Raw genomic sequence first — 11,431 nt, 5'->3', positions numbered from 1 at the left:
AACCTTTGGCATTTTAATTATGATGTGTTTTGGTGTGGGTCTCTTTGGGTTCATCTTGTTTTGGACCCTCTGTGCTTCCTAGTCTTGCATATTTATTTCCTTCGCCAGGTTAGGGAAGTTTTCCATCATTATTTATTCCAATGGGTTTTCAATTCCTTGCTCTCTCTTCTCTTTCTGGTACTCCTATGATGCGAATGTTGGTAAGGGTAATATTGTCCCAGAGGTCCCTTAAACTGCCCACATTTTTTTTTTTTGCTATTCTGTTGGGTATTTTCTGCTATAAATCACTGATTTGATCCTCTGTTTTCATCTAATTTATAGTTGATTCCCTCTAATATATGTTTCATTTCAGTTATTGTATTCTTTATTTCTGATTGGTTCTTTTTTTATACTTTCTATCTCCATTTTTTATGATTCCTATCTCTGTTGAAGTTCTCTCTGATTTCATTGCATCCTTGTAACAAATGTTTTTAACTCTGCATCTGGTAGATTGCTTGTCTGCACTTTGTTTTCTTTTTCTGGAGCTTTGTTCTATTCTTTTATTTGAGATATGTTTCTTTGTGTCCCCATTTTGGCTGCCTCCTTGTGTTTGTTTCTGTGTATTAGGGAGGACAGCTATGTCTCCTAGTCTTAGCAGAGTGGCCTTATTTAGTAGGTATGCTGTGGGGTCTCAGTGGCACAGTCTCCCTGGTCACCAGAGCTGGGTGCTCCAGGTATATCCCTTGTGTAAAACTGTGCATGTTCTCCTATGGTAGTTGAGTCTTGGTTACTATTTGTACATCAATGAGAGGGATTGATCGTTGGGCTGATTTGTTGTGAGGACTGGCCATAACTACAGCAGAGGAGCTGTTGTGCAGGAGCTTATCCTAAAGTAGGATTCATTTTAGCAGGGTTCTGGTGCCTACCCAGTGTGCCCTTTGGCTGTGTTGTCCCTAGAGTTGACTGAGTGATGCTCCAGCTGGGTCTGAAGCTGGCCACCAAGCATACCAGCCCAGGGGGCCTCCTGGGAAGGGATCCACTGCAGGCCAAGTTCAGACGCAGCATGTGTCCTAACCAGGGCCACCTGGTATGAGCCACAAAGCAATCTGCAGATAGCTGCTGCCCATGCTAGGCTTGGTGGCACCTGCGAGAGGCCAAGCCGTGAACCAAGGAGGGCTGTCACTAGTGTAGGGCTTAGGGCTGCTTAGCCAGTGGTGTAAAACAAACTGAAGCCAGATGCTTCTTATTTGGGTTTTGTGAACCTTTGAGAGATTTTGGGAAGTCTGCAGCATGAGCCAAAGCAGGCCGTTTATACAGAAAAGCCACTGGAATTGGCTTGGGTGAGCCCAAGAGTTGGGTGTGGCAGGATCTCACAGAATAAGGAAGAAGGAATGGTGTTAGCCAGCTTGATGGAGACTCAGATATGGTGGCCACCTGCTTCTGCACACTGGGAAAGGAGAAGTTTCAACAAAGAAACAATGGCTTCTGCCAACTCCTCCATGCAGGAGAAAACTGCCCCTCCAGCCCTTGCCCTGAAGCCAGACAATTTGGTGTCCCTGGCACCTTTCCAGCTGCAGCCCTAGTGCTGGAACTCAGAGCGACTGACTCCATCAGCGAGTAAGTCCATGCACAGTCCCTTTAAGAGGAGCGCCTAGGGACTCCAGCTGCCCTTGTCTCACTTAGCCACAATCTCTGCTGGTCTACACAGATGACATTTTGGGGACTTCTCTCCCTGGCACTGGAACCCTGGGCTGGGGAGTGTGGTGTAGGGCTGTGAGACCCCTCACTCTTCCAGGGAATAGGGGGACCCCTGCAGCCGAGATATCCCTCCTGATTTTTAACCATCACGTGCAGGTGTGGGACCAGCCTGTTCTGTGTCTTTACATCTCTTACCAGTGGCGAGGTTGCTTCTTCTGTATGTCCATAGTTGTAGGGCTTCGGTTCAACTAGACTTCAGGTGATTCTCAATGATGGTTGTTTTGTAGTTTAGTTGTAATTTTGATGTGGCCATGAGAGAAGGTAAGAACTGTGTTTACTTACTCCACCATGTTGACAAGATCCTATCCTTAAGATCCATCTTAAATGTCTTCTTCTCTGTGAGGACTTCATTAAGTCAAAGTAAAGTGAATTACTTCACCAAGTGAGCCACTTTCTTCACCATGTCGCTATATACCATGTGCACACTTCTATTAGAGCACTCAGCACATGAATTATAATGTAGTTATTTTGTTTGTTATGTTTTCCCTACTGGACTAGGCCTTCCTCCAGTGCAGAGAGGAGGTCTTACCCATTTTTCTCATTTCCTTGTTAAAAACTTCCATTGGAAATAGGCAACTGGTTACACCAGTGTGGTCAGCTTATGAAAATCCGCTAAGCTCTACAATTATACTCAACAAAAAGCATTTTTTTAATGCACAAAAATGAGAAAATAAAAACTGTTTCCCCACGTCATTGGTCTTCAGGTTAAAATCCAATTACTGAGCAACTACTATATTCTCAGCACTATGCTAGGTCTTAGATAATCCTAGCCTTCCTGTCTGTCTCCCGCTCTTAGGCTATGCTGGCTGGAGTCTGAAGAGATCATAAACATGTCCTGCTTCTAGGACTGTGGTCTCCAGAATGGTCAAATTCTTGCTTGGCTCTGTAGGATACTTTGCAAGGAATTCAAAAATGCTGGATAAACAAAGAGAATGAATTTGCAAATGTTTTGGACTGCGTGTTGTACTGCTGTTAGTATATCCTGGAAAATCACAAGATCTTTTGCAATAATACCTTCATATTTCACATTCTGCTTGTGAGTGATTATCTATACATTCCTGTTGGGCTACATGTCATTAACCAATGATAGCAAAGTTCTGAGAAGCTGATTTATGGACTGATGTGATGGAATGTTCTATCTACTTTTTTAAAGTTCAAAGTAAATTTTTCATATGTTTAGCCAAAAATAAAGAAGGAAACATCTTATTTCCTCATCTGTAGCATTGGAGTGTATTACTCACACTTAATCTGTGTTTAGCAATCTGAAATGGGGCCTTAAGGGTGTTTGAATTCCTGGAGCCCTTTCACATTTCCGGATATCAATTGAGTGAGATGAACACATTACAAGAGTAGCCATCTGTAAACAGGGAAAATCAACCCATATTAAGCAATTAGAATCAGATATATGGCTTGTGTAACCGTCCAGTTTGGAAGTCTAGCTCTGGCTAAATGTCTAACTTCAGCTAGATGGGTCAATTTCCCTTCTTAGGCTCTCCATTGTATAAAATGGAACTAGTACTATAATCTTTAAGATTAGTAATTAGAAAGAATATGGTAATAATTATAGAGTTGTTTGCTGGGAGAACGTATGATTACCCATATGAGTATGAATCATTTTACCTGAAAGAAAGATAATAATTCTGTCCTCTGATTACAAAAGCTCTTTAGTTTTCTTATGTAGAAGTCTTTAAGAAAACATAGGGACATAGGGAATTGTACACCAAACAGGTGAATTTTATGGAGTGTAAATGATACTTCAATAAAGCTACTTTCTAAAAAAATAAAAAAGACATAGGTGCACTTTAGTAAAATGTCCCCAAACTAATAGGACCCACAAGAGAAATTTCTCTCAGGCAAAGCTATATTTTATATTGAGTAAAACTATGGTTTATCACATTGACCCCACAAAAGAAGATACCTCAAGAAAAGTTCCTTGTGGCTAACTGGGCTCAAATTTAAAAGCAGAGCCTAGAAGCCATTTCTAAATAGGAGACTTCCACCCAAGCCATGCTTCAGAGAGAAATCTGCCCTAAGCTACCTGCCTCCTGCATTGAACTGCCTGCTTCTTGCACTGAACTACTTGTCTGTCCTGTGTTCCTGCCATCTGAGCCAGCCCTTATAAAGGAGTTCCTGGGATCGTATTTCAACCAATAGGACAGACTTTTCCTGTCCAATCAGAGCCATGCAGCTATATCCCCATCAGCATCTTCACTGACCAGCGTGGCTCCATTCTGACCAATGCCTTTTGGACCAATAAAACTGTGAGAATTTGGATTCCTCATTTTCATGAGGATGGACCAATCAGGGACCAGAGGTGGGGACTTCTGTATATATATAAGTCAGCTCTCCTCTGGCACAGGGAGCATACTTTCCCTTTCTACTGAAGACTGCATCTCCCTGGCTGGAGCTGAAACATCAAAAATGTCTTGCCGGACCAGAGCAGGGTAGAACAGACAGGAACAATACAGAGCAGAGCAGGTGGAGCAGAGTGGAGTGAAGGGAAGCAGAGCTGGGGAGCAGAGCTGTTTAGGGCTGCCTCACAGCAGTGCTGTCTCATAATTGTGTTGTAGCACTATTAATTTGTTTTGAAGTCATGCTGTTCTGCAGCCTCCTGTGTCACAATTGAGCTATTTGCAATGAACAAAGTTTCCTTCTTCATCACATCCCAAGTCGGGGATTCCTGTTGATGTTGAATTAGCACCAATAACCATTGGTTGAAAATCTTATAGACAATATGAACTTGACCTAGCTTCCTTCTTTCCTTTGTCCACCAGACATCCCATATCTATGTTTGTGATCCATGTATAGCATTTCAGCATGCTGATTTAACTTTATTTTTGGTTTCATTTTTTTCCCTACCAATATTTTCCCTTGGTCATGAACTTTAACCATTGATTCATTTTTTTTTTATCCTGTTGCATTACATGGATTTATGTGTCCCCCTTCACATCCTCTTTGGAATTAGAGAGTATGTAACTGACCAAGCTACCACATTAGTTTCTTATTAACAGAGGAAGCCAGTATGAACATAACAAATATTATTCCACGTTGAAAACATCATCCCTGCAAATCATTTTAGAAAAAGTGAAGGGGGAGTAGACTCAAGCTCCACTTGGCTTTGCCAGGTTACTTGGCCATAATGATCTACAAAAATAAGTCTGCACATAAGCACTGTACTCATATATTCGTTCAGTGGGATATCTGTGAAATATTTAAAGCCAAGGCTAATTTATTATGCTTTCAGACATTGCACATTCCTAACTGACAATCTGTACCCATCTGCCTAATGAAAGTTTACAGAGAAAGAGCCAGTCTGGAACAGAAAGCCAAGAAACAGTAGACTAAAAGCAACCTTTTCAATTTCTCAGTGCACTTAGAATAAGAACCCCACTCCTCCTTGTGGGCTAGAGCTGTCCCTTGTCTGTCTCCTAAACCTTGTTTCCTTCCACTCTGCCTTTTGTTCACTAGGCCACATTGGCCTCCTTCCTGGAAATGACCAGCATTTTCCCATCTCGGAGGTTTAGATTTTCTATTCCCATTGCTCGGAATGTTCTTTCCCCAGCTCTGGGCCTGGCTGGTTCCCTCTCACTCAGGAGGCCTCAGCTGAAATAGCACCTCCTGGGAGAGGCCTTCTCTGACCACCATTTGTTCCTTTGTTTATTTCTTTTGTCATAACTTACAATTAGGTTAATTTTTTTTGTCTGCTTGTTTTTAGTCTGTCTTCCTCGGTAGACTATAAACTTCTCAGGGAAAGGCTGTCTTATTTACATGAAAGATGTTGAACTTGCACAGTAGTCTCTCCCGACCCCATTGACTTTTACCATACCTACTTGTTTATTTACATCATAGCTCTACTCATAACCTGAAATGTTCTTTCTTTGTTTTCCTGTTTATGGTCTGGATCTCCCTACTAGACTGTGAGTTCCATGAGGGCAGGAAGAGGTCTGTTTTGTTCACTTCCCCATCCCCAGTGCCCAGAACAGGCCTTGACACTGGATGAATGACAGAGCCTTAGCGTTTGTGTTTAGGATAAAATACGACAGTTACTGCTTCCTGACTAAACACTGCCTGCTTTTAACCGACCACTCTAGAATTGCCGAGGTGGTGACTGCTGATTCCAAAGGTGTTTTAGTCTCCTTGGGCTGCTATAACAAATCACCACAGACTGGGTGGCTTATAAACAACAGAAACTTATTTCTCACAGTTCTGGAGTCTGGAACTCCAAGGTCAACTGCCCACAGATTTGGTGTCTGGTGAGAGCCCTCTTTCTGGTTCATAGTGTCTTCCAGCTGTGTCCTCATGTAGCAGAAGGGGTGGGGGAGCTTTCTGGGGTCTCTTTTATAAGGGAATGATCCCATTCATGAGGGCTGCACTCTCATGACCGAATCACCTCCCAAAGGTCTCACCTTCTAATACCATCACATTGGGGGTTAGGATTGCAACACAAAAATTGGGGAGGGGGGAAAACATTCAGCATACAGCAAAAGGAATAAGAAAAAATGAGATGATCTTTCCTATCCCTGATGTGCCCTGAAATTATGGAAGACTTAGCACAACTTTGGAATGGCATCATAGGAATGCTGAAGTGCATAAGCGCATGTTTTAGAAGACTGGACAACTACTTGTGTTACTTAGCAGCTGCAATATTGAAAAACATTTAATGCCTTGTGTGCCCTGTGACAATACAAACAATCTCTCATTTCTGAACATTCTCCCAGCTCCTAACTTGAATTTATTTTTTCATATTACAAAACCAAACCATACAATTCAAGCTACGTTCACCAGTTCAGAAATTCCAGAGGTTAACAGGAATTAACCGGGTTAACAGCTACGAGTTGGAGCAAACTGGGAGGGGCCCAAATTTTGAGGTAGATATTCTTTGAGGTGGAGCAGCCATTGAGAGTTGTGGTATAGTGAACTTGGCTGGGGATACTGAGAAATTGATGAGGACAAGTAGGGAGGGAGAAAGCAAGTGCGGTCGTCACCTTGCTTCTCACTGCCACTAGCGTGATTCTTGTCTTCCTGCCCTGCATCTGTCTTTTTGCCTTGGTAACTTGTCTTTATGCAGTGAACATGTATGCTTCATTTTATAGATAAAATGTCATGTCGTACTCAAATAATAAGACCCTAAATTTAAATGTCTAGGGATTTACAACCACTACATATGGATGAATTAATTTAATCTATAACCTGTCTAGCAATTGCTGCGATGGGGGGGGGGCGTTATATAGGATCCACCCTTGCTTGTGTCTTTTCCCACTAGAATGTCTGCTTAACATTGAAAACTTCAGAGTTCTAAGAGTAAGGTTGCAAGTAAGCTTGCAGACAAAAATATACACTTAGTTGTTTTCATCTAGGGGTTACCAAGATCTCTTTCTTATTTTCTAATATATTGAGGCAGATCTAAATTGGGATTGCATATAGACAGTTGTATAACTTGATCTAAATCTTCTCAGGTGCTTAACCTCTTGAACTATTCCTTTCTCATATCCCAACTAAGATTGTGGGGATTCTGTACAAAATTCTGTTCAAACACCTTATTTGAAAATATGCATATCATGGTTTTTCAACTCTGCATTTCATCAGGGCCTATTTGCTAAAGATAAAGAGAATGGAATCTTGGAAACCCTAAAGCTCTTAGGTCCAAACAGAACAAGCCTTACCCACCATCCCCTCTAACCCTTTATTTAGGAATACACACGTCAGCATTACAGATCTTGTCGGTGCTCCTGAAGGGAGTTGTCCTGCTTCCCATAAGACTAATTGGTTCTCACTCTGTTCAGCCTTTTCTTGGGAAATGAGAGACAAGAGTGATGTGGCTATTGTTTTGTTGCCATCTAAGGAAGCATCTACTTTATAAATGAGCATCACTTTAGGAATCAGAAAGAATGCCATTTGGCCTTGCAAAAATGTGTCAAGATTTATTCATTCATTTACTCAACAAATATTTATCAAGCATTTACAGGTGCCAGGCACTATGATAGATGCTAAGGATACAGCAGTGAACAAAATAGACAAGCTCCGTACTCTGAAGATATTCTAGTGAGACTCCTACTAGAAAAAAGATCTTTCTGAATATAAATTGAATAAATCTGGTTGAACATTTGTTTGCCTGACCAGCTTAGTTCAGACCCTTATTATCTCAAGAATATTGCAACATCCTTCTAGTTAAGTTTCAACCATTGGTAAGTCAACCTTCACAGCATATCCAGACTTAGAGTTTGTATAATTGTATAATTAAAATATGTATTAATGTAATATATTCATATTATTTAAAAATTCAGAATCAAGTATCACATAATGAAAACCAGTTTCCCTATCCACCTTTTATCACATTCCAATTCCACAGAAGCAACCACATAAATACTTTTAACTGTGTCTTCTAGTAAATATGACCACATTTCTTTCCACTATGACTTTGCTGATATTTCTATATTCGTCAGTTTCAGACATCATCTCTTGACTTCTTGTTAGGCTAGAAAATCACTAAATAGATGAATATCTAACAATCTTGCACTACATAGTTGTATTGGAATTATACTTTAAAGTAAAACAAGTGTATACACTATTACAACTATGTTAATATTGTTATTGTGCAGTTGAGTAACACAATAGGATTGTTTTTTCTTTCGTGTAGTGTATTTCCCCCCTGTAATTTCTAATTACCTTTTGTTTTATTGTCTTTTACCTGTATCATCCATGTATTCTAAACCTTTTATAACTTTTCCATAACATTAGATATTCCATCAAGTCCTCTTTTTTCCTCAGAGATCACCTCCCTGGGGTCTCCCATCTTCTTGCACCAGTCTAGACTGGTTGCTCGTTAGGTCTGCTGAGCATCTGCCATCCTGAGACTTCCCCACGCCTCTCTCCTAGATGGGATCCAGTTTCCTGAACCCCATTTCTTCTCCAGTCTTGTTTTATTTCCTCATTTTGCTAGAGTATATCCTCCAGCAGTTTCTAAGAAAGATGCAAAGAGAGAGAAAGTTTCTGAGGCCTCACATTTCTTGCAATGAATTCATGGTTGAATATTATTTTCTCTCATATTTTTACGGCATTCCTTAATTATCTTCTAGCATCTATTGTTGCTCTTAAGAAGCCTGATGCTGTTCTGATTCTCCTTGTATCACATGTGACTAGTTTTTCAGAAGGTTTAAGATTTTTGTAATCATTGTACTTATATTTGAGCCTCTTCTGTCTGTGCCTGGTTAGTTCAAGTCATTAGCCTCTCTAGCTCATTTGCTCAGATCTTTCACTTGAAGATGAGATGTGTAGCTGGCACTGTGTGATTCAGGTTAAGGGTAAGGGTGGGGGTGGAGGTAGGCTTGGGTCAAGGGTATCTGTCTAAAGCACAGTCCTGATCAGGTAACTCCCTTGCTCAGAAGCCTTCAAGTCTCTCTCTTTCCCAGTGAGACAAATCCAAACTCTTTAGCATAGCATTCAATGCTACCCAGGATATGGCTTAACCTATCTGTCCTGCCTTAGGGGGTAACTATCCCTCAGTTTTTATCTTTAGACCAACTGTGGTGATTGACATTTTCTAAAGGCAATAGGTGCTTTTCACTTGCATTGTTTTTGCTGTACCTTGCTATCCCATCCCACCCTTACCTCCTCACACAACTAGAATATATCACGGGGTTATGAAATACCATATGGGGAATATATGGTTTCTCACTGAACTGTACCTCTAAAAATCTCACTGCCCTTCAGTGCCCCAAATGGTTCGAAGATGTGGAGAAAAGGGAACCCTCGTGCACTGTTGGTGGGATTGCAAATTGGTGCAGGCACTATGGAAAACAGTTTGGAGGTTCCTCAAAAAATTAAAAATAGAACTACCTTATGACCCAGCAATTCCACTCCTGAGTATCTATCCAAAGAAATACAAAACACTAACTCAAAAAAATATATGTACCCCTATGTTTATTACAGTTCTATTCACAAGAGCCAAGGTATGGGAACAACTGAAATGCCCATCGATAGACAATTGGATGAAGAAACCGTGGTACATTTATACAATGGAGTATTACTCAGCCATAAAAAGAATGAAATCTTACCATTTGCAACAACATGGATGGATCTAGAAAATATTATGCTAAGTGAAATAAGTCAGGGCCGGCCCGGTGGTTCAGGTGGTTAGAGCTCCATGCTCCTAACTCTGAAGGCTGCCGGTTCGATTCCCACATGGGCCAATGGGCTCTCAACCACAAGGTTGCCAGTTCAATTCCTCAAGTCCTGTAAGGGATGGTGGGCTCCGCCCCCTGCAACTAAGATTGAACACAGCACCTTGAACTGAGCTGCCTCCCGGATGGCTCAGTTGGTTGGAGGGCATTCTCTCAACCACAAGGTTGCCAGTTCGACTCCCGCAAGGTATGGTGGGCTTTGCCCCCTGCAACTAGCAATGGCAACTGGACCTGGAGCTGAGCTGCGCACTCCACAACTAAGACTGAAAGGACAACAACTTGAAGCTGAATGGCACACTCCACAACTAAGATTGAAAGGACAACAACTTGACTTGGAAAAAAGTCCTGGAAGTACACACTGTTCCCCAATAAAGTCCTGTTCCCCTTCCCCAATAAAAAAAAAAAGAAATAAGTCAGACTGAGAAAGACAAATACCATCTAATCCCACTTATATGTGGAATCTGAAAAACGGAATAAACAACCAAACAAAACAGAAATAGACTCAGAGATATAGAAAAGAAAAACTGATGGTTGCTAGATGGGAGGGGGGTGAGGATGGGGGAGAAGGTGAAGGGATTAGAAAGCACAAATTGGTAGTCACAGTACAGTCACAGGGATGTGAAATATCATATGGGGAATATAATCAATAATGCTGTAAAGATTATGTAGAGTGCCAGATGGGCACTGGACTTATCAGGGGGATCACTTCACAAACTGTGTAGATGCCTGACCACTGCACTGTACACCTGAAGCTGAAGCTGAATAATATTGTATGTCAACTATAAATATATATTTATATATATTAATTTATATTTATATTATATAATTAATACATTATATTAATATTATATATTAATATATTATATATTATTTTTATATATATTTATATATAATATATATTTACATGTAAATATATATTATATATACACATATATATTCATGGAATGTAAAGTACAGCATAAGGAATATAGGCAATGGTATTGCAACAGCTATATATGATGTCAGAGGGGTAGTAGATTGGGGGGTTATCACTTTGTGAGGGGTGTGATTGTCTAACTATTAGGTTGCTTTGTACACCTGAAACTGAATAAATAAATAAATATAATTGATCGTATCTTCATCACAACTTTTGGTACCTCTCAGATTCCGTCGTCATTTTCTTCCACGTATTATAGTCATAGATGCACAGGAACCGGACTGAAAGCCCTGTGAGAGCTTTCAGTTACGATTTAATCATTCAGTTATGATTTAAAATGTTCGTAGTGTTTTGGTTCCAAGAGAACCTACCACAGTGCATGGCGTATAGCAGCTAGGTACTCTATCGATGTTTGCGAAATAAATAAGTCTACCATTTCTGTAAATGTGGAAGAATACCATCACATTTTATCAGCTTTATTGAGATATAGTTCACAGACCAGACAATTCACCCACTTAAAGTGTACCGTTTAATGGGTTTTAGCATATTCATAGAATTGTGCAACTATCACCACAATCAGTTTTAGGACATTTTCACC

Source organism: Rhinolophus hipposideros (genome assembly GCF_964194185.1).
Source record: "Rhinolophus hipposideros genome assembly, chromosome: X".
Classification (NCBI taxonomy): Eukaryota; Metazoa; Chordata; class Mammalia; order Chiroptera; family Rhinolophidae; genus Rhinolophus; species Rhinolophus hipposideros.
Note: the sequence above shows the minus strand (reverse complement) of the source record.